Here is a 26,219-nt window from a genome sequence, read left to right as displayed (position 1 = left end):
CCAAAAATTATCAGGGACTTACACAGATCAACTGTGTTTTGCACCAACTTCGGGTTAGATTCCAATTCCTTTCTCACTTCCAATCAAAGGTTTGTTTTATCTTGGTTGCTACAGTGTTTGGCTTCCTTTACTGCTTCAATTTTTTTCTTTCTCCTTGGCCACTTGTGCCTAGATGAGTTGCATATCCTTCTTGCACTGTTCTATTCCCTGTGTAACTTCCTCCATCTGTGCTGACAAAAGCTGTTTCTCCTGTTGAATTTCCTTACCTAACCTATTGTAGTCATTTATGTTTAAATTTGCTTTAACTTCTTCCAAAGCTTTTTTTATGAGTATTTTCCTCTTCCGTGGCTTTGCAATGTGTTTCCAATTGATTCTTGTCCTTGCACAAGTCTTTCAGTAAACCCTCAAGACATAAAACTTTGCTACACAAATGGTCATTACTTTCTTCCAATTTACTGATTATTTCTACATGAGAGTTCACTATAGTATCTAATTTTGCCAACTTGTTGTGTAGACTGCTTATATCAATTGTATTTTCATTGAATCTCCCAGAATATCTCTCTTGTTTTTCCTCTTGCCGGTGGCCATCTTGAATGTTCTTGTCTGCACTGGATGTTACTGGATTTGGATTTGGACTGGATTTGTTATAGAAGAAGCACTCCACTCTTTGTCAGAAAAACCTCACCAAATTGATTGGGAGAGTGCTTCTTCTATAACAAATTGTAAAAGCACCTATAACAGAAACATAATTGAATCTGCTTTGATACAGATCACCAAAGAAAGTAATTTGAATATTAGCAGTGGTCTATATAACTTAGATCCATTTCTAATAGATCAGCTAAAGGGCGATTTAAGTAGGATCATTGAAAAACATTTGTCTCACTAATTTATTGTATATATTTACCTCTTTGTTATAATTACCTATGTATTATGCTTGTACGTCTGCTGTATCAGATGGGCCATTGGGCTACATCGGATGGGCTTATCTTAGCATCTTAGCACGGATCTTAGCATACGAGGCATCTCCTATCTAAACACAAAGATTAATCCAGTGTAATTGGCCTGTTATGTTGAACATTGTCTTCTGTGTTGGCATCGATATGTTCTTGTCTTGTCCTTACTCTCATGGTGGGTCGAGTAAATAGTTCCGTGATTTGGGTGTTCATGGTAGGTCGCTCTATTCTTATGTGAATTGCCTCAAGAATTTGTAATCTTCTTGAATCTTGGGTTTTGTCTATTATGCAAGTATTCTTGTTCAACATTTCTCTTGTTAGAGTAATGTCATGGGCTTGTCTCATGTGATTCCTAGGGGCACCAGATTGAAGATGGCATGTCAAACGCCTCGTCAGCTTGGTCGACGTCATACCTATGTACTTACATTGAAGGTTACATCCTTCGTGGGGGCAAGTGTACATGTATACAACGCTTGACTGCTGTAGAGGGTTCTCCGTATATATATATTATATATATATATATATATATATATATATATATATATATATATATATATATATATATATATATATATATATATATATATATATATATATATATATATATATATATATATATATATATATATATATATATATATATATATATATATATATATATATATATATATATATATATATATATATATATATATATATATATATATATATATATATATATATATATATATATATATATATATATATATATATATATATATATATATATATATATATATATATATATATATATATATATATATATATATATATATATATATATACGTACGACATATATATATATATATGTCGTACCTAGTAGCCAGAACTCACTTCTCAGCCTACTATTCAAGGCCCGATTTGCCTAATAAGCCAAATTTTCCTGAATTAATATATTTACTATAATTTTTTTCTTATGAAATGATAAAGCAACCCTTTTCTCTATGTATGAGGTCAATTTTCTTTTATTGGAGTTAAAATTAACGTAGATATATGACCGAACCTAACCAACCCTACCTAACCTAACCTAACCTATATTTATAGGTAAGGTTAGGTTAGGTAGCCAAAAAAAGCTAGGTTAGGTTAGGTTAGGTAGGTTAGGTAGACGAAAAAACATTAATTCATGAAAACTTGGCTTATTAGGCAAATCGGGCCTTGAATAGTAGGCTGAGAAGTGCGTTCTGGCTATTAGGTACGACATATATATATATATATATATATATATATATATATATATATATATATATATATATGTATATGTATATGTATATGTATATGTATATGTATATGTATATATGTATATGTATATATATATGTATATGTATATGTATATGTATATATATATATATATATGTATGTATATATATATATATATATGTATGTATATATATATATATATATATATATATATATATATATATATATATATATATATATATATATATACATACATACATACATACATACATACATACATATATATATATATATATATATATATATATATATATACATACATACATACATACATACATACATACATACATACACACACACACACACACACACACACATATACACACACACATACATACATATACATACATACACATACACATACATACATACATACACACACACACACACACACACACACACACACACACATTGAAGGTTGACATTGATGAATTGACATGAAGGTTGGAGGTGAAGCTGGAGGAGGCAGAAGTCACACTGCAGCAAGCTCCTGGAAATATCGAATTACCTAAGTATTGGGAACAGGTTGAGGGCTATAGTGGTGTCCCAGGTTACATAAAGGTTCTGGGAAGAGTAAAAGCAAATAAAATACAATAAACAAGTAAAACTGAGTGAAAATAGCCGAGTGGAAAAGTTTGTTTTGGTCTAGAACAAAATCAAAGATGGCCGCCGCCACCACCCCCACTGAGAAGGTAGACACACCAACAGCTGATGGTTTCAAAGGATTCTTAACACAAGATATAAGGAAAGGAGGTGTTCTTGGCAGGTTAGAGATAATTGAGGACATGCAAATGAAGTATGAAGAAAAAGTGCTTAAATTAGAAGAGGACAATGGAGCTCTTTGGAGTGAGCTTTGCACTCTAAAAGGGAGTATGCTTCAACAAGGTAAGATTATTACTGCATTAACAGACAAGGTAACAAATCAGGAGGAGCAAATCAAGGAACTAGTGAAAGAAAATGAGGCATGGAAAGTGAAGTGTGGTGACTTTGAAGAAATAAACAAGAAAATAGACTCATATGGTGAACAACTCCAAGCAAGCCTAAGGGCTAACATAGAGTTAGGTAAGGATCTCCAACTGGAAACTTCACTGACAACTCACATAGAGGAGGTGAATAAAGAACTAGAAAAGTATAAAGAAGAAATAAAAGCGACATATGCTGAAGTTGTAAAAGAAAAAGAGACTATCAAAGAAGTGTGTTCGGAAGTCAAAACCAGAAATGACCAACAAGAAGCAGAAATTAGGCAAGCAATTAGGAAAGAACTGGTTACCAACAGTAAACTGGTACAAAACACTGCAGATAGAACTAAGTCCATAATCATTTTTGGATGTTTAGAGAAGGAAATTTCATCTAGGGTGGACCGAGCGGCAGAAGAGATGAAAATCATAGAGAAAATAGTAGGTTTAGGAGAAGGCTCAAAGGAAAATGTCAGTGATTTTAGAAGAATAGGAAAATATGAGAAAGAAAAGAACCGCCCCTTAAGGGTGACATTTAATGGAGTGAAAAACATGATGGAAGTGCTAAGAAATGCCAGGAAACTGCAGAGTGATGAGGTTGGCAAATCTTGGTCAATAAGACAAGACCTCTCCAAGGAAGACAGAGAAAAGCTGAAAATGAACTTAATTGAGGCAAAACGGCTAAATGGGGATAGAAATGAAGAAGACAGAAATTCTTTTTTTTACAAAGTGACAGGGACTGGAAAGCTTGTGAAATGGTACATAAAAACACAGCAACAAGATCAGTAGTGGAAGGGGGAGTAAAGAGCAAAGGAAAAGGGAACATGTTCCTGAAAATTGTATATACCAACATAGATGGAGTGAGGTCAAAAACTTTGGAGTTGCAAGATATAATCCAGCTTAGGGTCCCAGATATTGTTGCATTATCAGAAACGAAACTTGAAGGAAATATAATAAATGAAGTCATATTCCCAAGAGGCTACTCAGTTTGGAGACGTGACAGGAAAACTAGGAAGGGAGGAGGAGTGGCTGTACTGGTGAAAAACCACCTGAAGGTAAAAGAGTTAATATTTGAAAACCCTCGAGATATTGACATAATGGCATTGCAGGTCTGGAATCAGGATGATAACCTGATAATTGTAAATACCTACAGCCCACCAGCAAGCAACACGTGGACAAAGGAAGAACTGGTTGACAAACGAGAGGGCCTCATAATGGTCATGAGAGATATTATTGTACAAGCAGATAAAGATAAATCACGACTGTTGATACTGGGGGACTTCAACTTTAGAGCAATAGACTGGGAGGCCTATGAAGCAAGAACGGAGGACTTTTGGACATGCAGATTTGTGAACCTCATTCTGGAGACATTCTTGTATCAACACATAAAGCAAGCCACAAGAATGAGGGAAGGAGATATACCGTCAGTACTGGATCTAGTATTCACCAGGAAAGAAGAAGAGATTTTTGACATCCAGTACCTTCCTCCCTTGGGAAAGAGTGATCACGTCCTGTTAGACATTAAATATGCTTTAAGATATCATCTAGAAGAAAATGGGGACATTGAAACAGTTGATAAACTCGATTTAAAGAGAGGCAACTATGGGGAACTTCGAAATTTTTTTAATGAGTGTAATTGGACAGAATTGTTGCTAGGCAGGGAAGTAAATGAAATGTATGCCAAATTTTTAAAAATATACGAGGAAGGCACACAAACATTCATACCAAAACAGAGATGCAGGACCAGAAAACAGGATTGGTTTGACAGAAATTGTGAGAGGGCAAGAGACCAAAAGACACAAAAATGGAATCGGTATAGGAAGAGGCCAAACCCCCAAACATACCAGCGATACAAAGATGCGAGAAACAATTATACAGCAGTAAGGAGAGAGGCAGAAAGAAATTTTGAAAAAGGGATAGCAGATAAATGTAAAACAGAACCGGGCCTATTCTACAAATTCATAAACAACAAATTGCAGGTAAAGGATAATATCCAGAGGTTGAAAATGGGAAACAGATTCACGGAAAATGAAAGGGAAATGTGTGAAACATTAAATGAAAAGTTCCAAAGTGTGTTTGTACAAAATGAAATCTTCAGAGAACCAGACACAATAAGAATTCCAGAGAACAACATAGAGCGGATAGAGGTGTCTAGAGATGAAGTGGAAAATATGCTAAAGGAGCTCGGGAGGAACAAAGCAGCTGGCCCAGATGGCGTTTCACCATGGGTTCTGAGAGAATGTGCATCTGAGCTCAGCATTCCACTTCACCTGATCTTTCAGGCATCCCTGTGTACAGGAATCGTAGCAGACGTGTGGAAACAGGCTAACATAGTTCCAATCTACAAAAGTGGCAGCAGGGAAGACCCCCTCAATTATAGACCTGTATCATTGACAAGTGTAATAGTGAAAGTATTGGAAAAGCTAATCAAAACTAAATGGGTAGAACACCTGGAGAGAAATGATATAATATCAGACAGACAGTATGGTTTTCGATCAGGAAGATCCTGTGTATCGAATTTACTCAGTTTCTATGATCGGGCCACAGAGATATTACAGGAAAGAGATGGCTGGGTTGACTGCATCTATCTGGACCTAAAAAAGGCTTTCGACAGAGTTCCACATAAGAGGTTGTTCTGGAAACTGGAAAATATTGGAGGGGTGACAGGTAAGCTTCTATCATGGATGAAAAATTTTCTGACTGATAGAAAAATGAGGGCAGTAATCAGAGGCAATGTATCGGAATGGAGAAATGTCACAAGTGGAGTACCACAGGGTTCAGTTCTTGCACCAGTGATGTTTATTGTGTACATAAATGATCTACCAGTTGGTATACAGAATTATATGAACATGTTTGCTGATGATGCTAAGATAATAGGAAGGATAAGAAATTTAGATGATTGTCATGCCCTTCAAGAAGACCTGGACAAAATAAGTATATGGAGCACCACTTGGCAAATGGAATTTAATGTTAATAAATGTCATGTTATGGAATGTGGAATAGGAGAACATAGACCCCACACAACCTATATATTATGTGAGAAATCTTTAAAGAATTCTGATAAAGAAAGAGATCTAGGAGTGGTTCTAGATAGAAAACTATCACCTGAGGACCACATTAAGAATATTGTGCAAGGAGCCTATGCAATGCTTTCTAACTTCAGAATTGCATTTAAATACATGGATGGCAATATACTAAAGAAATTGTTCATGACTTTTGTTAGGCCAAAGCTAGAATATGCAGCTGTTGTGTGGTGCCCATATCTTAAGAAGCACATCAACAAACTGGAAAAGGTGCAAAGACATGCTACTAAGTGGCTCCCAGAACTGAAGGGCAAGAGCTACGAGGAGAGGTTAGAAGCATTAAATATGCCAAAACTAGAAGACAGAAGAAAAAGAGGTGATATGATCACTACGTACAAAATAGTAACAGGAATTGATAAAATCGACAGGGAAGACTTCCTGAGACCTGGAACTTCAAGAACAAGAGGCCATAGATTTAAACTAGCTAAACACAGATGCCGAAGAAATATAAGAAAATTCACCTTCGCAAATAGAGTGGTAGACGGTTGGAACAAGTTAAGTGAGAAGGTGGTGGAGGCCAAGACCGTCAGTAGTTTCAAAGCGTTATATGACAAAGAGTGCTGGGAAGACGGGACACCACGAGCGTAGCTCTCATCCTGTAACTACACTTAGGTAATTACACTTAGGTAATTACATATATACATACATATACATATATACATACATACATACATATACATATGTCGTACCTAGTAGCCAGAACGCACTTATCAGCCTACTATGCAAGGCCCAATTTGCCTAATAAGCCAAGTTTTCCTGAATTAATATATTTTCTCTAATTTTTTTCTTATGAAATGATAAAGCTACCCATTTCATTATGTATGAGGTCAATTTTTTTTTATTGGAGTTAAAATTAACGTAGATATATGACCGAACCTAACCAACCCTACCTAACCTAACATATCTTTATAGGTAAGGTTGGGTTAGGTAGCCGAAAAAGTTAGGTTAGGTAGGTTAGGTTGTCGAAAAACAATTAATTCATGAAAACTTGGCTTATTAGGCAAATCGGGCCTTGCATAGTAGGCTGAGAAGTGCGTTCTGGCTACTAGGTACGACATATGTATACATATGTATATATATATATAATATATATGATGTCGTACCTAGTAGCCAGAACGCACTTCTCAGCCTACTATGCAAGGCCCAATTTGCCTAATAAGCCAAGTTTTTATGAATTGTTTTTCGACTACCTAACCTACCTAACCTAACCGAACCTAACCTAACCTAACTTTTTCGGTTTCCTACCCTAACCTATAAAGATAGGTTAGGTTAGGTAGGGTTGGTTAGGTTTGATCATATATCTACGTTAATTTTAACTCCAATAAAAAAAAAATGACCTCATACACAATGAAATTGGTAGCTTTATCATTTCATAAGAAAAAAATTTCAGAAAATATATTAATTCAGGAAAACTTGGCTTGTTAGGCAAATCGGGCCTTGCATAGCAGGCCGAGTACGACGTTCTGGCTACTAGGTACGACATATATAATATACATATATGTATTATATACAGTGGTACCTCGGAATGCGAGTGTCCCTGTATGCGAGTTTTTCGGAAGACGAGCAGGATTTACTCCAAAAATATGTCTCGGAAGGCGAGGGTTACCTCGGGACGCGAGTTTGTTGATACGTGTACAGGCCGACTGGCGCGTGGTGGCATGGCGATCGCGCCTCAGTTTACCAGTGTCTCGTGTCCAGTGACTATCCCACCTGAATTCTTCACAAGGATTTACAGTTTTTTATCGTTTTTTTGGCCATTTGAGCATAAAAGTTGTCATTATATATCTTGCCATGGGTCTCAAGAAAGCCATTGGTAAGGTTCAACCTAAGAAAATAGCTGTGAGTTGAGGCAGTAGAGGATGTCCCTTCTTGATTAAGAAAATGTGTGAAGTATGGGAAGAACTGCAAAGTTTTGTTGAAAAAACTCATCCAGATAAAGCTGTAGCAGGCCGTTGCATTGACCTTTTAAATGATAATGTGATGTCTTACTACAGACAAGTGTTAAAATGTAGGGAAAAACAAGTGTCATTAGATAAATTCTTAGTAAAACAAGCAAGTCCTAGTGGTATGCAGGCAAAATGTGCCAGAGTGTGCATACCAGTGAAGTCCTCACTGCCTGATGTGATAATGGCAACCCGTTCTCACACAAGACAGCACATATATGACTTAATGCTTAAAGTAAATATGTTGAATATGAATTAGTAAATATGTGATATATTCCCAGTTACTTTTTTTACCAAGGCCCAAACTCTTCCTCACGTACCAATTTACGTGTCACAGTACCCGTCCGTCAACATAGATAGCAGAATATTCGTGATTGGCTCAATTATAAGGAAAATTGTAGTTTTCAGGTCCCACATGGGTTGTGAAATTTACCTACTATTGTCCATGCTCTTAGAATATTACAGATCAGCTACTTCCTATTGAAGGCTCGTAATTTTGTTTTGAGAAATATTAGTTGTTCTTAGTAAATTATAATAAGCACTAAAAATTATTACATAGAATAACAGTCCTTCACCAATCAATATTATATTCCATAGTTTGTGCTTTACAAATCTTTAAAGGATGTTTTGTAGGAACGCTAACAGAAAACGATGTTACGTTGGAATGTCTATGGGGTAAACTACTGCAAACAGGACGGTATTGTGTTTACTATACCAACTATAGCTAGGATGGGTATATTGTCACCTACCGCCTGTTAGGTGGGAAAGGGGTCCAATACCACCCACAGGATGGGTATGAGGGTCACATCCACCCACAGGATGAGTATGGGGATCACATCCATCCACAGGAAGGGTATGGGGTCCAATACCACCCACAGGATGAGTATGGCGTCCACTACAACCCACAGGATGGGTATGGGGCTCCAACCACCCATAGAATGGGTATGGGGCTCCAACCACCCATAGAATGGGTATGGGGCTCCAACCACAAATAAAATGGGTATAGGGTCCAATAACACCCACTGGATGTGTATTGCGTCCATTGCCGCGCGTCGAGCTCGAAAACCGCAGCATTCATCTCAGAACCATGCCTATTTCACACAGATTCCTTAATAAACGTAAGAGTTTTATATGTCAAGAAAGATATAAATATAAGCTTCATTCTAAATACCTTACCATGGGCATATTTAAATTTAAAGCGAAGATACGTGTACTTTTATAATAGCCGAGCTTTAACCCCGGACAGATTGATCGACCGAGCAACTCTCTCTCAGAACAATGTTTATTTCACGTGAATTCGTTAATAAACATATATGTTTTATATGTCTCAAGAAAGGCAGACATATAAGCTTCACTTTAAACACTTTACCATGGACATATTTAAAGTTCTAATGAAGATACATGTATTTTAAAAATTACGGAGCTCCCACCCCGTACAGACTGAACGACAGAGCAACTCTCTCAGATCAATGTTTATTTCACGTAAATTCGTTAATAAACACAAATGTTTTATGTCTTAAGCAAGATAGAAATAAGAGCTCCTCTTTAAATACATTACAATAGACATATTTATAGCTCAAGTGAAGATACATATGTTTTTATAGTAGCGCTCAGTAGCTTGTCGGGCATGGAGTGCAGACGCCTACGCACTTGCCGATATATTGTATAATTAACCAAGATACGCTAATAAAGCCTAAAATCTTATATGCCTCCAGAAAGATCGAGATATGAACATTATTATGATTTCACCAAATGAAATATATCATGTTCGAGAACAAAGATATATCAATTTTAAATTAAGTTTCGACTCTTGCTCGGGCGAGAGAGATGGGGCGACTCTCGCCCCATCTATTGGAGATTCTGTCCACTAAAGACCCAAAGCAACTCAAACCCTCCTAGCATTATTTAAGTAATGAAGTAATATGGTATATTTACTATAATGTGGGTGCTGAATGCAGAACATGAGAAAACATATATTTACTCCAAACTAATATAATTTCATTATGAAATAAGTAAATAAGTAGCATCAAAGGAAGTCGACGGTCCAAGCGTCAATGTTGTGGAGCGACTTATCCAAGATATATCGTTGTTTGGAAAGTGTTTGTTGGCATATCCAGTTGTCGCACTTCTCTGCACAAATTATCACAAATTTAAATTATAATGTTAACAAGTAGAATACGTATTTTTAATAAAATCTAACATAACTAGCCAGAAAACATTTAACATTTATTAAAAAAATATATGTTTGGAAGTTAAATCGACTTCATAGGACAATTGTTTTCTTATATCAACCAATATATCTTTGTTATATTGTTTTTGTTATATCAACCAATCCTTGTAAAAATTTATTGTATGTATGTACCTTACCTAAATAAAATTGTATTGTATTGTATATATACTCGTTATTCGTTGACATGCGTTCGCTACTTAACACTTTCGCGCTATCTGGACGCGCCGGCGCGTTCGGTTTCGTCTAACGTAAACGCATAGTGGACATAAAGTTATGTCAACTTTTAAAATATTTGTATAAAATTCAATTTTTATCCGATTTACTTTGGGTTTGTTTCAAACTGCGCGCTATGAGGCTCTCTTTCTCACCACTAGGCTGCATGGTACAATAAGTTCATGAAAGGTGTGGATAACGTCGATCAAATGGTATTTTGTCCCAAACGGGTTGCAGGTGGGTGACTTTAGCCGTTTATACTGGTAATTCTTCCCCCATATCATGTATTATATGCATATGTCTGTTTAGGGAATTTTATTCCGATCAATATACAACCAAAAATAACTGTGTGCAACAAGTATAATCTTGACAAACATAACAAAAGTAAAAATATTTCGTGTGTGTTTGACGCTCACTGATATGTTCCAGCGTTGTTTTATATTTGTCGCTATTCTAACTTACGCTTTGTTGATATTTTTTACCTATGGGCACATAGAACATTCTATTGCGAATACATTGACATGAAAATGAATGACGTACATAGAAAATTAATGTCATGAGAGTGAAATAAGTATAAACTTTCAAAGCGCTGTGCGTCGTCCCGTCACCGATACCGGGTAACAATTTCACCACTTCCCACACTCTTGCGGGCGGGCTGCATCAATATTCAACGCTTATATTCATATCACCGTGTTGGGAATTTCATTGCGAGTCCATTGATACCAAAATTAACGCTGTAGAACAAGTGTGGAGGTGATTATAATCCCAAGAGTAAAAACATTTTGTTGCTGATGGGCGCTCACGGCGAGTCATCTACGTAGTTATTTATTTGGTGCTGGTATCCCTATATGTTTCGTGACTTATTTTACTAATGTTCTTCTAGAGAATTTTATTGCAAACACGTTGGTGCCAAAATGAAATACGTAGCATGAGAACTAAGGTCAGGAGAGTAAAAAGAGTATACACATTTTTGTTTTTACGCTTAAGCGATAAAAACGCAGCGCGCACATTCGGTTGGCTGAGTGACCTTTGCGGAGAGCGCGAAAGTGTTAAACTACCATGTACTGTACTTATGTAAAATCTCCCATGTCTCTTCGCTCATCTCACCGAACCCTACAGGCTCTTTGATATATTGTTTAATTAATTGAGCTTCACAAATAAAGCTTATAATTGTATATGTTACCAAAAAGGCAGAGCTTATTTTAGTTCATTTATTATGCACCCCATACCCATCCTATGAGTGATAGTGGAGTGTTACAGAGGCACATAATGGGCTCAGGGACTGAGCCCCACAATTCATATAGCCAAGCAAGTTATAATCTTGATAAGCTAGTTACAAAAGTCAATGCACATTGTCACATCAACAATGGGCTCGAGTCCGACCACAAGTACAGTTTATAATTTAAGCAACTGACATATATGGAGGGCTAGTGTCACACTTGATATGTTTATCCTACACATAACCCCCTCTCCCCCATCCAATGGGCAGCGGTGGATAGGTTACAATCAAGTCGTTTTTTGCGTTTTATTCAGAGATTAGATCTTATTGGGTGAGGAAAGATATTCATATTTTAAAGAAGGCTTCTTGGCTGATGCTCTCCATTGATGGAAAATATACAACCTTTTGAAAATCAATGTTAGTTTGATCTAGATATTGTAATTAACAAAAGTATTTATGTCATCTGAAAGGTAGAAATATAGGCTACATTTAAAATCCTTTGTCATAAATATAACTGAAGTGAAAACGAAGATATATGCGTTTTGATAGTTACTTGATGGCTAGCTCTGAGAGTGTGAAGCCCTGCACACCAGCCAATAAATTGTATAATTAGTTTCCATATATTTTAATTAATCTTAAAAATCTATATGTCAGAAGAAAGGAAGATGTAGCCGTTAATGTGACAACATTTAAAAATATATATATCTTAAGTTAAATAAATAATACCACCTTATTGCCGGTGTCCGGACACATGAAAATTACCTAGGTATCAGTATCCAGCCAGGCGGGGATCACAGGCTGCTAAATACTGATAAATTATGTAATGCACTACTTGTGGTCCATCTCGAACCCATTTATGATGTGACGACTTATAGTGAATTTTGTAACTAGCTCATCAAGATTGTAACTTGCTTAGCTAAATGAATTGTGGGGTTCGGTCCATTCATTTTCTTTCTTTATTATGCACCCCATAATACACATCCCGTGGGCGGTGGTGTAAAGGATTACAGAGGCACATAATCGGTTCAGGAACTGAACCCTCTAGTTCGTTTAGCTAAGCAAATAACAATCTTTTGACGCTAGTTACAATATTATTAATGTACACATACTTATGCATACATGTACATATTCATACGTATACATATATACATACACATACATATTTAATCACCACCACAAATACACACATCAGTAATCTTTTGTCACAAGTGATTCAACAAGAGGCTCACAACAGTCACTATACAAGGCACTTTACATTTATGAGGAGTCGCACAGTTACTAGTCTTGCTGCACACCCACCCAACTGGGCGGCAGCTTTACAGTCATGTGCTCCACACCCACCCAACTGGGCGGCAGCTTTACAGTCATGTGCTCCACACCCACCCATCTGGGCGGCTGCTTTACAGTCATGTGCTCCACACCCACCCAACTGGGCGGCAGCTTTACAGTCATGTGCTCCACACCCACCCAACTGGGCGGCAGCTTTACAGTCATGTGCTCCACACCCACCCAACTGGGCGGCAGCTTTACAGTCATGTGTATGCATTACCTACAGTAAGCAAATTTTGGATACTTCGCTAAGATTTCGGGCAGCACATCATTATGAATGAAGTACTTACACATTTCATGGACACTTGATGTTGTTATCTTTAAATTCCGCGATTTTTCACATTCCATTATATAATGACGCAAAGTATGCGAATAGTTCTGCTGACAGAGTTTACATTTAGTCAAATCTACATCATCAGATGTTACAAACTCCCAGAGGTACTTGTAGCTGAGCCTAAACCTAGCAGTGGTAACATCTAGAAGTCTGCTAACATTATTGGATGACCCATAGACGAGCGATTCATCAAAGTTTAAACAATATTGTGAAATTGAGAGTCAGTGTAGTAACATAAATTGGTAAATCATAAATATTGTAAGTTAAGAATCTGATGCATGTGTGTGTGTTGGGGGGGGGGCGGGGGTTATACCCTTGGTAAGCGAGAGTGGAAAGTAACCTTAGACGTACTGCGGTCAATGTGGGGGGAAGGGGGGAGTTGTAGGGAGGGTGGGAGAGTCAAATCCACCCTCCAACATCTGGACATAGTACCAGCAGCCTCCACAACACTCCATCAGCCTCCAGCTGATGCTTGTAGATGCTTCATCTAACCTCACTTATGTCACACATTAACCTACAGTTCCTGTGATATTTAAACTCCTCATCACAGTGGCGTCTCACCAATATAAACTGTATTGGATTTTGTCCCGAAATAGCTATATGCTGACTGGACGTGTATGTATGTATGTATGTATGTATGCATGTATGCATGTATGTATGTATGTATGTATGCATGTATGTATGTATGTATGTATGTATGTATGTATGTATGTATGTATGTATGTATGTATGTATGCATGTATGTATGTATGCATGTATGTATGTATGCATGTATGTATGTATGTATGTATGTATGTATGCATGTATGAATGGATAGATGGATGTATGTATGTATGTATGTATGTATGTATGTATGTATGTATGTATGCATGTATGCATGTATGTATGTATGTATGTATGCATGTATGTATGTATGTATGTATGTATGTACGCATGTATGTATGTATGTATTCCCAATCACGTTAAAGACTCCCCCTCTATCATCCAGTTTAAGAGAAAAACAACTATGTACTAAATAATCGACTCCTTGTAACTTTAATTATGCTGACCTTCCTATCTGTATTCAGACTGAGCCTACCATCATTAGAGGTGATTATAACGCTAGACATAGGAATATTGGTAATTCGCAGTTCAGTAATCGTAACGGCAACCAACTGGTGTCACTATTAGGTAGTCACGATGATGCACAGATTGTGGGTGACCTTGAACCGACGAATATCTACGGAGGTATTCTTGGTCTATGTCTCGGTTTCAACGTCTCTCACACCGTGTGCGCCTCGTCAATAGTGCCAGTTATGGCGTCTGATCATCTGGCCATATTAGCCACTGTAAGCATTGGAAGCTCAATCCTCCCTGGTGGAGTGTTCAAGCGGAAGAGGCTGGCTGTACCCATCGATCAACGAGACAATTTTGTTGCTCATGTGTCTGATTGGTGCAGTTCATCTGAGCCTTCATCAGTTGAAGATTTTAACAATGAGCTCACAGGTACTATCGAACAGTTTATAGAATCACTTGATTCATCATCCAGGCCACGTAACCCAAATTACACTGGTCATAGCACTTATGTTTATTATAATGATTCTAAATTGCAGACACTAAAACACACTGCCAGAATAATTGGACTAGCTTGTAGAAGGACCCGCACTGCTGAAATGCTTCGGCCCTTTCAAGCGGCTCTGGCTAAGGCCAGGGAACGTATGGTGGAGCTGAGGCAGACAGACTGGGAAACTTTTGTCCATGGTCTCAATTCTCACACGCCACTAAGTCGGGCATGGAAGGATATCAACAAGATCAAAGGGAAAAATGCTGCAGAGATCTCGTACCCTAATCCTCTGCACAGAGCAAATGATCTTGTTGATGCTTGGGCCACGACTTCCAGCTTTGACAGTCTTCCTCTACCCTCACAGAATGAATTAAATGATAGATATACTGATAGGGCAAGGCTCCTTGACTTCATGCTTCATCAAGAGGATGACTGTGACATGCTTTTACTGAATACGAACTAGATTCTGCTCTACATAAAGGCAAAGCTACATCACCCGGGGAGGATGGAGTTACTGACGGCATACTGCTTATGCTTCTGCTAGTTCCAGGGAATACCTTTCTTCAATTGTATAATATGTGCTATGTAACTGGGGAGCTTCCTAAGTCATGGACCAACAGTGTTATTATTCCCATTCCTAAACCTCACCAGCCGAGTGCTTTTCGCCCAATCTCCCTCACTAGTTGTCTCTATAAGTGTCTTGAGAGGATGGTTCTCAACCGTCTCCTTTACAAAATTAATAATATGTTGTCTCCCCAGATATATGGCTTTACGCATGGAAAAAGTGTACATCACTGTATTACCACACTCCTCACCCTGCATACTGATAGGTCATATACCACTTTCCTAGATCTTAAGTCAGCCTTTGACATTGCTAACCCACACGTCATTCTGAGAGAACTTGCTAAAATGAATGTTGGAATGTTAATGTTAAAAATTGTTCAAACTGAAATAAATATATAACACTGTACGGTACAGTTGTGTTTAATTATGTTTTGCGATTCCTTTGCAAAAGGTATTTGTGCACCAAGTACTACTAGGTCATTATGAGATATGCTGAATGTTGTCAATATACCATCTGAATACGCTTCACTTTGCGTTAATCATTGGACGTCCTAATGATTAAGGTCCCCAAAAGGACTTAATCAGACCTCAGTGGATAATTTTACTCTCTCTCCCTCTCTCTCTCTCTCTCTCTCTCTCTCTCAGAGCATCCCCTTATGTGTTGTATGTGGGTGCTGAAGTTCAGTCTCTTGTCTATGTATAGGTGAAGGAACTTTCCATAATTATTATTGCTAATGTATACTTGTAATACTGGGTATACATCCGGTGTTCTTACCCTCGACCGCGGCGAGGGTAAGCCGTGGTCGTATGGTCTGAAACCCACAAATATTTACAATGGGGGGGGGGATAACATTTATTCTTCAAGCACGCGCACACAAATGAACTATGTTACTTAACTGGAAGCACTCGTACAACATAATTTACACGATTTCTCAGGATAATTATACTTCTTACCAGCATATATACACTATAGTACCTAGGAGGTTCTCTTCAATGGTATCTAAGATAATTAAAAGAACCCAAACAAACCACTGTGGAAATGTGCAGGACAATCATATCAATTGTGACACTAGCTCTCCACATATGGCATTTGCTTAATTTAGAAACTGTACTTGTGGTCGATCTCGAACCCACGTTGTTGATGTGACGATGTGTTATGAATTTTGTGGCTAGCTCCTCAAGATTGTAACTTGCTTAGATAAATATATTGTGTGTTCAGTCCCTGAACCCATTATGTGATAAATTAACTAAACTAAAAACTATAGTCTGGCGACGAAACCTGAACTGCATAATGTAAATAGGGATTAACCAGAAAAAGATATAGGTGAAGAATAACACAAGGTAACTGCGGTAATTACAATATCTAGATCAAACTAACATTGATTTTCAAAGGTTGTATATTTTCCATCAATGGAGTGCATCAGCCAAGAAGCCTTCTTTAAAATATGAATATCTTTCCGCACCCAATAAGATCTAATCTCTAAATAAAAAGCAAAAAACGACTTGATTGTAACCTATCCACCGCTGCCCATTGGATGGGGGAGAGGGGGTTATGTGTAGGATAAACATATCAATTGTGACACTAGCCCTCCATATATGTCAGTTGCTTAAATTATAAACTGTACTTGTGGTCGGTCTCGAGCCCATTGTTGATGTGACAATGTGCATTGACTTTTGTAACTAGCTTATCAAGATTATAACTTCCTTGGCTATATGAATTGTGGGGCTCAGTCCCTGAGCCCATTATGTGCCTCTGTAACACTCCACTATCGCCCATAGGATGGGTATGGGGTGCATAATAAATGAACTAAACTAAGCTCTGCCTTTTTGTTAACAGATACAATTATCAGCTTTATTTGTGAATCTCAATTAATTAAACAATATATCACAGAGCCTGTAGGGTTCGGTGAGATGAGCGAAGAGACATGGGAAATTAAATGGGATTCTTGTAATGTTATTTGTCTATTTGTACTCACTGAATTTGTGCGCCCCTTGAGGGACTTGAAGTAGAGGGGGGGTAGAAATAGCCTAAGCTACTCTATCCCTTTGAGATGTATTTATTGCTTATCTCAATAAACATACTTGAACTTGACATGGGAGATTTTACATAAGTACAGTACATGGTAGTTTAAGTAGCGAACGCATGTCAACGAATAACGAGTATATATACAATACAATACAATACAATTTTATTTAGGTAAGGTACATACATACAATAAATTTTTACAAGGATTGGTTGATATAACAAAAACAATATAACAAAGATATATTGGTTGATATAAGAAAACAATTGTCCTATGAAGTCGATTTAACTTCCAAACATATATTTTTTTAATAAATGTTAAATGTTTTCTGGCTAGTTATGTTAGATTTTATTAAAAATACGTATTCTACTTGTTAACATTATAATTTAAATTTGTGATAATTTGTGCAGAGAAGTGCGACAACTGGATATGCCAACAAACACTTTCCAAACAACGATATATCTTGGATAAGTCGCTCCACAACATTGACGCTTGGACCGTCGACTTCCTTTGATGCTACTTATTTACTTATTTCATAATGAAATTATATTAGTTTGGAGTAAATATATGTTTTCTCATGTTCTGCATTCAGCACCCACATTATAGTAAATATACCATATTACTTCATTACTTAAATAATGCTAGGAGGGTTTGAGTTGCTTTGGGTCTTTAGTGGACAGAATCTCCAATAGATGGGGCGAGAGTCGCTCCCTCTCTCTCGCCCGAGCAAGAGTCGAAACTTAATTTAAAATTGATATATCTTTGTTCTCGAACATGATATATTTCATTTGGTGAAATCATAATAATGTTCATATCTCGATCTTTCTGGAGGCATATAAGATTTTAGGCTTTATTAGCGTATCTTTGTTAATTATACAATATATCGGCAAGTGCGTAGGCGTCTGCACTCCATGCCCGACAAGCTACTGAGCGCTACTATAAAAACATATGTATCTTCACTTGAGCTATAAATATGTCTATTGTAATGTATTTAAAATGAAGCTCTTATTTCTATCTTGCTTAAGACATAAAACATTTGTGTTTATTAACGAATTTACGTGAAATAAACATTGATCTGAGAGAGTTGCTCTGTCGTTCAGTCTGTACGGGGTGGGAGCTCCGTAATTTTTAAAATACATGTATCTTCATTAGAACTTTAAATATGTCCATGGTAAAGTGTTTAAAGTGAAGCTTATATGTCTGCCTTTCTTGAGACATATAAAACATATATGTTTATTAACGAATTCACGTGAAATAAACATTGTTCTGAGAGAGAGTTGCTCGGTCGATCAATCTGTCCGGGGTTAAAGCTCGGCTATTATAAAAGTACACGTATCTTCGCTTTAAATTTAAATATGCCCATGGTAAGGTATTTAGAATGAAGCTTATATTTATATCTTTCTTTTGACATATAAAACTCTTACGTTTATTAAGGAATCTGTGTGAAATAGGCATGGTTCTGAGATGAATGCTGCGGTTTTCGAGCTCGACGCGCGGCAATGGACGCAATACACATCCAGTGGGTGTTATTGGACCCTATACCCATTTTATTTGTGGTTGGAGCCCCATACCCATTCTATGGGTGGTTGGAGCCCCATACCCATTCTATGGGTGGTTGGAGCCCCATACCCATCCTGTGGGTTGTAGTGGACGCCATACTCATCCTGTGGGTGGTATTGGACCCCATACTCATCCTGTGGGTGGTATTGGACCCCATACCCTTCCTGTGGGTGGATGTGATCCCCATACTCATCCTGTGGGTGGATGTGACCCTCATACCCATCCTGTGGGTGGTATTGGACCCCTTTCCCACCTAACAGGCGGTAGGTGACAATATACCCATCCTAGCTATAGTTGGTATAGTAGACACAATACCGTCCTGTTTGCAGTAGTTTACCCCATAGACATTCCAACGTAACATCGTTTTCTGTTAGCGTTCCTACAAAACATCCTTTAAAGATTTGTAAAGCACAAACTATGGAATATAATATTGATTGGTGAAGGACTGTTATTCTATGTAATAATTTTTAGTGCTTATTATAATTTACTAAGAACAACCAATATTTCTCAAAACAAAATTACGAGCCTTCAATAGGAAGTAGCTGATCTGTAATATTCTAAGAGCATGGACAATAGTAGGTAAATTTCACAACCCATGTGGGACCTGAAAACTACAATTTTCCTTATAATTGAGCCAATCACGAATATTCTGCTATCTATGTTGACGGACGGGTACTGTGACACGTAAATTGGTACGTGAGGAAGAGTTTGGGCCTTGGTAAAAAAAGTAACTGGGAATATATCACATATTTACTAATTCATATTCAACATATTGACTTTAAGCATTAAGTCATATATGTGCTGTCTTGTGTGAGAACGGGTTGGATAATGGAAGGGGACTCCCCTTCCAAACAGTAACTCCTCTCTTCCTCCCACCTCCTCACCATCTTCCATACACCTACAGCATTCAACAGCAAGGTAAGTAATAACTTGAACATAGTTTTGTAGGTTTATTTAGATGAATTAGGTATAAAAATTTAGTTTGATGTGGGGTTTTTGGGGTAGTCAGGAACGGATTAATTCATTTCCCTTTATTTCTTATGGGGAAATTAGCTTCGGAATGCGAGTTTTCGGAATACGAGGCGTCTCCAGGAACCAATTAAACTCTTAAACTGAGGTATGCCTGTGTGTGTGTGTGTGTGTGTGTGTGTGTGTGTGTGTATATATATACATATATATATATGCGAACAAGCCTGAATGGTCCCCAGGACTATATGCGAATGAAAACTGATGGTCAAGCGGATTAAGGCGCCCTGTAGTTACCAGTTGCGTTGCTTCTGGGAGTATGGGTTCGAGTCACTTCTGGGGTGTGAGTTTTCATTCATATATATATATATATATATATATATTATTAAATATGACCGAAAAAGTAAGATTAATAATTCTAACACAAATTTTCTCAATCTTTCGTACATTACGCTTCACTGTTGGAGGTAAATCAAAAATCACTTCTCCAAAATTCATTTTTATTTCTAGTCTGACGCGACACGGGCGCGTTTCGTAAAACTTATTACATTTTCAAAGACTTCACAAATACACAACTGATTAGAACTTACGTCTCTCTGATATTATATCTACATTTGAGTGAGGTGGGAAGGATGATGTGGCATTAACACAAGACAGAACAGGGGATATTAATAGGGTATTAAAAGTATCAACACAAGACAGAACAGAAAACAATGGGTATTGAATAGAAGTGTTTGTAGAAAGCCTATTGGTCCATATTTCTTGATGCTTCTATATTGGAGCGGAGTCTTGAGGTGGGTAGAATATAGTTGTGCAACAATTGGCTGTTGATTGCTGGTGTTGACTTCTTGATGTGTAGTGCCTCGCAAACGTCAAGCCGCCTGCTATCGCTGTATCTATCGATGATTTCTGTGTTGTTTACTAGGATTTCTCTGGCGATGGTTTGGTTATGGGAAGAGATTATATGTTCCTTAATGGAGCCCTGTTGCTTATGCATCGTTAAACGCCTAGAAAGAGATGTTGTTGTCTTGCCTATATACTGGGTTTTTTGGAGCTTACAGTCCCCAAGTGGGCATTTGAAGGCATAGACGACGTTAGTCTCTTTTAAAGCGTTCTGTTTTGTGTCTGGAGAGTTTCTCATGAGTAGGCTGGCCGTTTTTCTGGTTTTATAGTAAATCGTCAGTTGTATCCTCTGATTTTTGTCTGTAGGGATAACGTTTCTATTAACAATATCTTTCAGGACCCTTTCCTCCGTTTTATGAGCCGTGGAAAAGAAGTTCCTGTAAAATAGTCTAATAGGGGGTATAGGTGTTGTGTTAGTTGTCTCTTCAGAGGTTGCATGGCTTTTCACTTTCCTTCTTATGATGTCTTCGATGAAACCATTGGAGAAGCCGTTATTGACTAGAACCTGCCTTACCCTACAGAGTTCTTCGTCGACTTGCTTCCATTCAGAGCTGTGGCTGAGAGCACGGTCGACGTATGCGTTAACAACACTCCTCTTGTACCTGTCGGGGCAGTCGCTGTTGGCATTTAGGCACATTCCTATGTTTGTTTCCTTAGTGTAGACTGCAGTGTGGAAACCTCCGCCCTTTTCCATGACTGTTACATCTAGAAAAGGCAGCTTCCCATCCTTTTCCGTCTCGTAAGTGAAACGCAGCACGGAACTCTGCTCAAATGCCTCCTTCAGCTCCTGCAGATGTCTGACATCAGGTACCTGTGTAAAAATGTCGTCAACATACCTGCAGTATATGGCCGGTTTCAAGTTCATGTCGACTAAGACTTTTTGCTCGATGGTACCCATGTAGAAGTTTGCAAACAGGACACCTAGGGGAGAACCCATGGCGACCCCATCTACTTGCTTATACATGTGCCCATCCGGGCTCAAGAAGGGTGCCTCTTTAGTACAAGCTTGGAGTAGTTTCCTCAGAATACTTTCTGGCATGTCAAGAGGAGTACAGGCTGGATCACGATACACTCTGTCGGCTATCATTCCGATTGTCTCGTCCACAGGTACGTTGGTAAACAGCGATTCTACGTCCAACGAGGCTCTTATCCCTGTGGCCCGTGTGCCCCGCAGTAAGTCCACAAATTCCTTTGGAGACTTCAGGCTGAAGGCGCAAGGAACATAAGGAGTCAGCAGGCCGTTGAGTCGCTTCGCCAGTCTGTACGTGGGTGTGGGTATCTGGCTAATGATTGGCCGAAGTGGGTTTCCAGGCTTGTGCGTCTTGACATTTCCATACGCATATCCAGGTTTATATTCCCCAATGATCTTTGGCAGGTGGAGTCCGGATTTCTTGGCGTTCACAGTTTCGATCAGTTTGTTGACCTTTGCTTTTAATTCGGCTGTAGTGTCCTTCGTTACCCTTTGGAACTTAGTTTGGTCAGAGAGTATGATGTTCATTTTCGCCAGATATTCATCTTTTTTAAGAATGACATATATTGGCGACTTGTCACCTCTCCTGACAACTATCTCCTTGTTCTCACGAAGGCTTTTAGCTGCCGCTTTAAGCTCGGGGGACAGTATGGTGCTTCTGTAGTTGCCTCGATTCTTTCCTCCTTCTGCAATAAGTTCTGCTTGTAAGGTATCTTTGGTAGTGACCTTCAGACTGGCGAAGCGACTCAACGGCCTGCTGACTCCTTATGTTCCTTGCGCCTTCAGCCTGAAGTCTCCAAAGGAATTTGTGGACTTACTGCGGGGCACACGGGCCACAGGGATAAGAGCCTCGTTGGACGTAGAATCGCTGTTTACCAACGTACCTGTGGACGAGACAATCGGAATGATAGCCGACAGAGTGTATCGTGATCCAGCCTGTACTCCTCTTGACATGCCAGAAAGTATTCTGAGGAAACTACTCCAAGCTTGTACTAAAGAGGCACCCTTCTTGAGCCCGGATGGGCACATGTATAAGCAAGTAGATGGGGTCGCCATGGGTTCTCCCCTAGGTGTCCTGTTTGCAAACTTCTACATGGGTACCATCGAGCAAAAAGTCTTAGTCGACATGAACTTGAAACCGGCCATATACTGCAGGTATGTTGACGACATTTTTACACAGGTACCTGATGTCAGACATCTGCAGGAGCTGAAGGAGGCATTTGAGCAGAGTTCCGTGCTGCGTTTCACTTACGAGACGGAAAAGGATGGGAAGCTGCCTTTTCTAGATGTAACAGTCATGGAAAAGGGCGGAGGTTTCCACACTGCAGTCTACACTAAGGAAACAAACATAGGAATGTGCCTAAATGCCAACAGCGACTGCCCCGACAGGTACAAGAGGAGTGTTGTTAACGCATACGTCGACCGTGCTCTCAGCCACAGCTCTGAATGGAAGCAAGTCGACGAAGAACTCTGTAGGGTAAGGCAGGTTCTAGTCAATAACGGCTTCTCCAATGGTTTCATCGAAGACATCATAAGAAGGAAAGTGAAAAGCCATGCAACCTCTGAAGAGACAACTAACACAACACCTATACCCCCTATTAGACTATTTTACAGGAACTTCTTTTCCACGGCTCATAAAACGGAGGAAAGGGTCCTGAAAGATATTGTTAATAGAAACGTTATCCCTACAGACAAAAATCAGAGGATACAACTGACGATTTACTATAAAACCAGAAAAACGGCCAGCCTACTCATGAGAAACTCTCCAGACACAAAACAGAACGCTTTAAAAGAGACTAACGTCGTCTATGCCTTCAAATGCCCACTTGGGGACTGTAAGCTCCAAAAAACCCAGTATATAGGCAAGACAACAACATCTCTTTCTAGGCGTTTAACGATGCATAAGCAACAGGGCTCCATTAAGGAACATATAATCTCTTCCCATAACCAAACCATCGCCAGAGAAATCCTAGTAAACAACACAGAAATCATCGATAGATACAGCGATAGCAGGCGGCTTGACGTTTGCGAGGCACTACACATCAAGAAGTCAACACCAGCAATCAACAGCCAATTATTGCACAACTATATTCTACCCACCTCAAGACTCCGCTCCAATATAGAAGCATCAAGAAATATGGACCAATAGGCTTTCTACAAACACTTCTATTCAATACCCATTGTTTTCTGTTCTGTCTTGTGTTGATACTTTTAATACCCTATTAATATCCCCTGTTCTGTCTTGTGTTAATGCCACATCATCCTTCCCACCTCACTCAAATGTAGATATAATATCAGAGAGACGTAAGTTCTAATCAGTTGTGTATTTGTGAAGTCTTTGAAAATGTAATAAGTTTTACGAAACGCGCCCGTGTCGCGTCAGACTAGAAATAAAAATGAATTTTGGAGAAGTGATTTTTGATTTACCTCCAACAGTGAAGCGTAATGTACGAAAGATTGAGAAAATTCGTGTTAGAATTATTAATCTTACTTTTTCGGTCATATTTAATAATATATGTCTACAGGAAAGACTGCTACCAAAATATACTAATATATATATATATATATATATATATATATATATATATATATATATATATATATATATATATATATATATATATATATATATATATATATATAATGGGGATTCGGCAGAGACCTGCAGGCAATGCAAATGGGGATTCGGCAGAGACCTGCAAGAAATGAAAAAGTGATTCAGCAGAGACCTGCAGGAAATGCAAACATTAATACAGAACCAAAGAAGTGAGTTAGAGAAAGCCAGAGAGGAGATAAAGAGACTCAGGGAAAATCAGAATTTAACCCAGCACAGGGTATGCAACCTCCTGGAAACAGGGGACGAAGCTGATGGAAGGCTCCTTCCAGGGGGACTCTCTTTCGTAGAAATACTGCAGAACAGCCCAAGTGCCAAGGCCGCTCTAGAGGCAGCAGCTGTGAAAGCAGCTACCTCACAGGAAGCTGCAAAATGCACTGAACAAATGCTGGAAAGGAAACGAACAATTATAGTTGTAGGAGTACAGGAACCAGAGGGATACAATCGGGAGGAGTGGAGAAGGAGGGACCGAGCAACCATGACAGATATCTTGGAGGAACTGGATATGGAGGAGGTAGATGGAAACATAGAGAAGGTTTTCAGGCTGGGCATCTACAAGAGGGAAAGGAAACGATTGATAAAGGTAGTGCTCACGAACGAGGCAACAAGGGAGAAAATCCTATCCAGGAAGAGCAGACTTGTGAGGTTAGGGGGGATACGAGGACGTCTTTCTGCAAAGGGACATGACAAGGGAGGAGAGAAGGAAGGCTGCAGAAACGAGGAGATGCAGAGAAAGGGGTGGGGATATGGGAGCCACAGGACTCGGCTCAGTGTCTCCAGGAACCTCAGAAGGGAGTGGGAATCCCCCCACCAGCAGACCTGCATCCCCAGGGAGGATTGTAACAGAAGCCTCCCACCAACCAACCCCTCAGCCATCCCCCACCAATCACCTGCACCTCCCCAGACAGTAAAGTCCCCCTTCAGACCATGCCCCCCATGTTCCCCCGATCCCAGACCCTCCCATGTTCCCCCCCCATGCTTTTTTTCACCCCCAGCCCCTACCCCAGACCCTCACTGTTCCTGCACCCCATGCCCTTCCCTGTTTCTCCAGCTTGTGCCCTTCCCAGTTTCCCCATCCCAAGTTCTCCCTCCCTCCCCCCTCCCAGGCTCCCCTCCCCTTGCCAACCCCTGACCTCCCTGTCAACCCATCCCAGTCTACCCTGCATACCCCAACCCGTGACCTCCCACCACATGCCCCTCCAGCTCCCCCATCACATGACCCAACTAATCCTCAACCCCGAACTCCCCCCCCCCCCCTCAGCTGCTTCACAACAGCCCCCCCCCTAGCCCCCCCTGTTCCAGACCCTCACAGCCCCCTCAAACCCCAGACCCCCCAGGTCCCCCATCCTAGGCTCATCCATCCCAGACATCCCTTGCCCCCCAACTCCAGTGGAATCAACAGAAACTGAGAATGGACAGAAGAGTGTCAGCTTCAAGGTCATGTACATGAACATAGATGAATCTATGTTCAATCTCCAGTGGAATCAACAGAAACTGAGAATGGACAGAAGAGTCAGCT

General features: G+C 39.1%; 1 protein-coding gene across 2 annotated transcripts in view; it reads left to right on the top strand.

The window, feature by feature from the left end:
• Positions 1-26,219, top strand: part of ArgRS (arginine--tRNA ligase-like protein) — a 277,968-nt gene that overhangs the window by 193,104 nt on the left and 58,645 nt on the right. The gene's annotated exons all lie outside the window — the stretch shown is intronic.

The sequence above is a fragment of the Procambarus clarkii genome, chromosome 19 (genome assembly GCF_040958095.1).
Source record: "Procambarus clarkii isolate CNS0578487 chromosome 19, FALCON_Pclarkii_2.0, whole genome shotgun sequence".
In the NCBI taxonomy this organism is placed as follows: Eukaryota; Metazoa; Arthropoda; class Malacostraca; order Decapoda; family Cambaridae; genus Procambarus; species Procambarus clarkii.
Note: the sequence above shows the minus strand (reverse complement) of the source record. Positions and strands in the feature narration are given on the sequence as shown.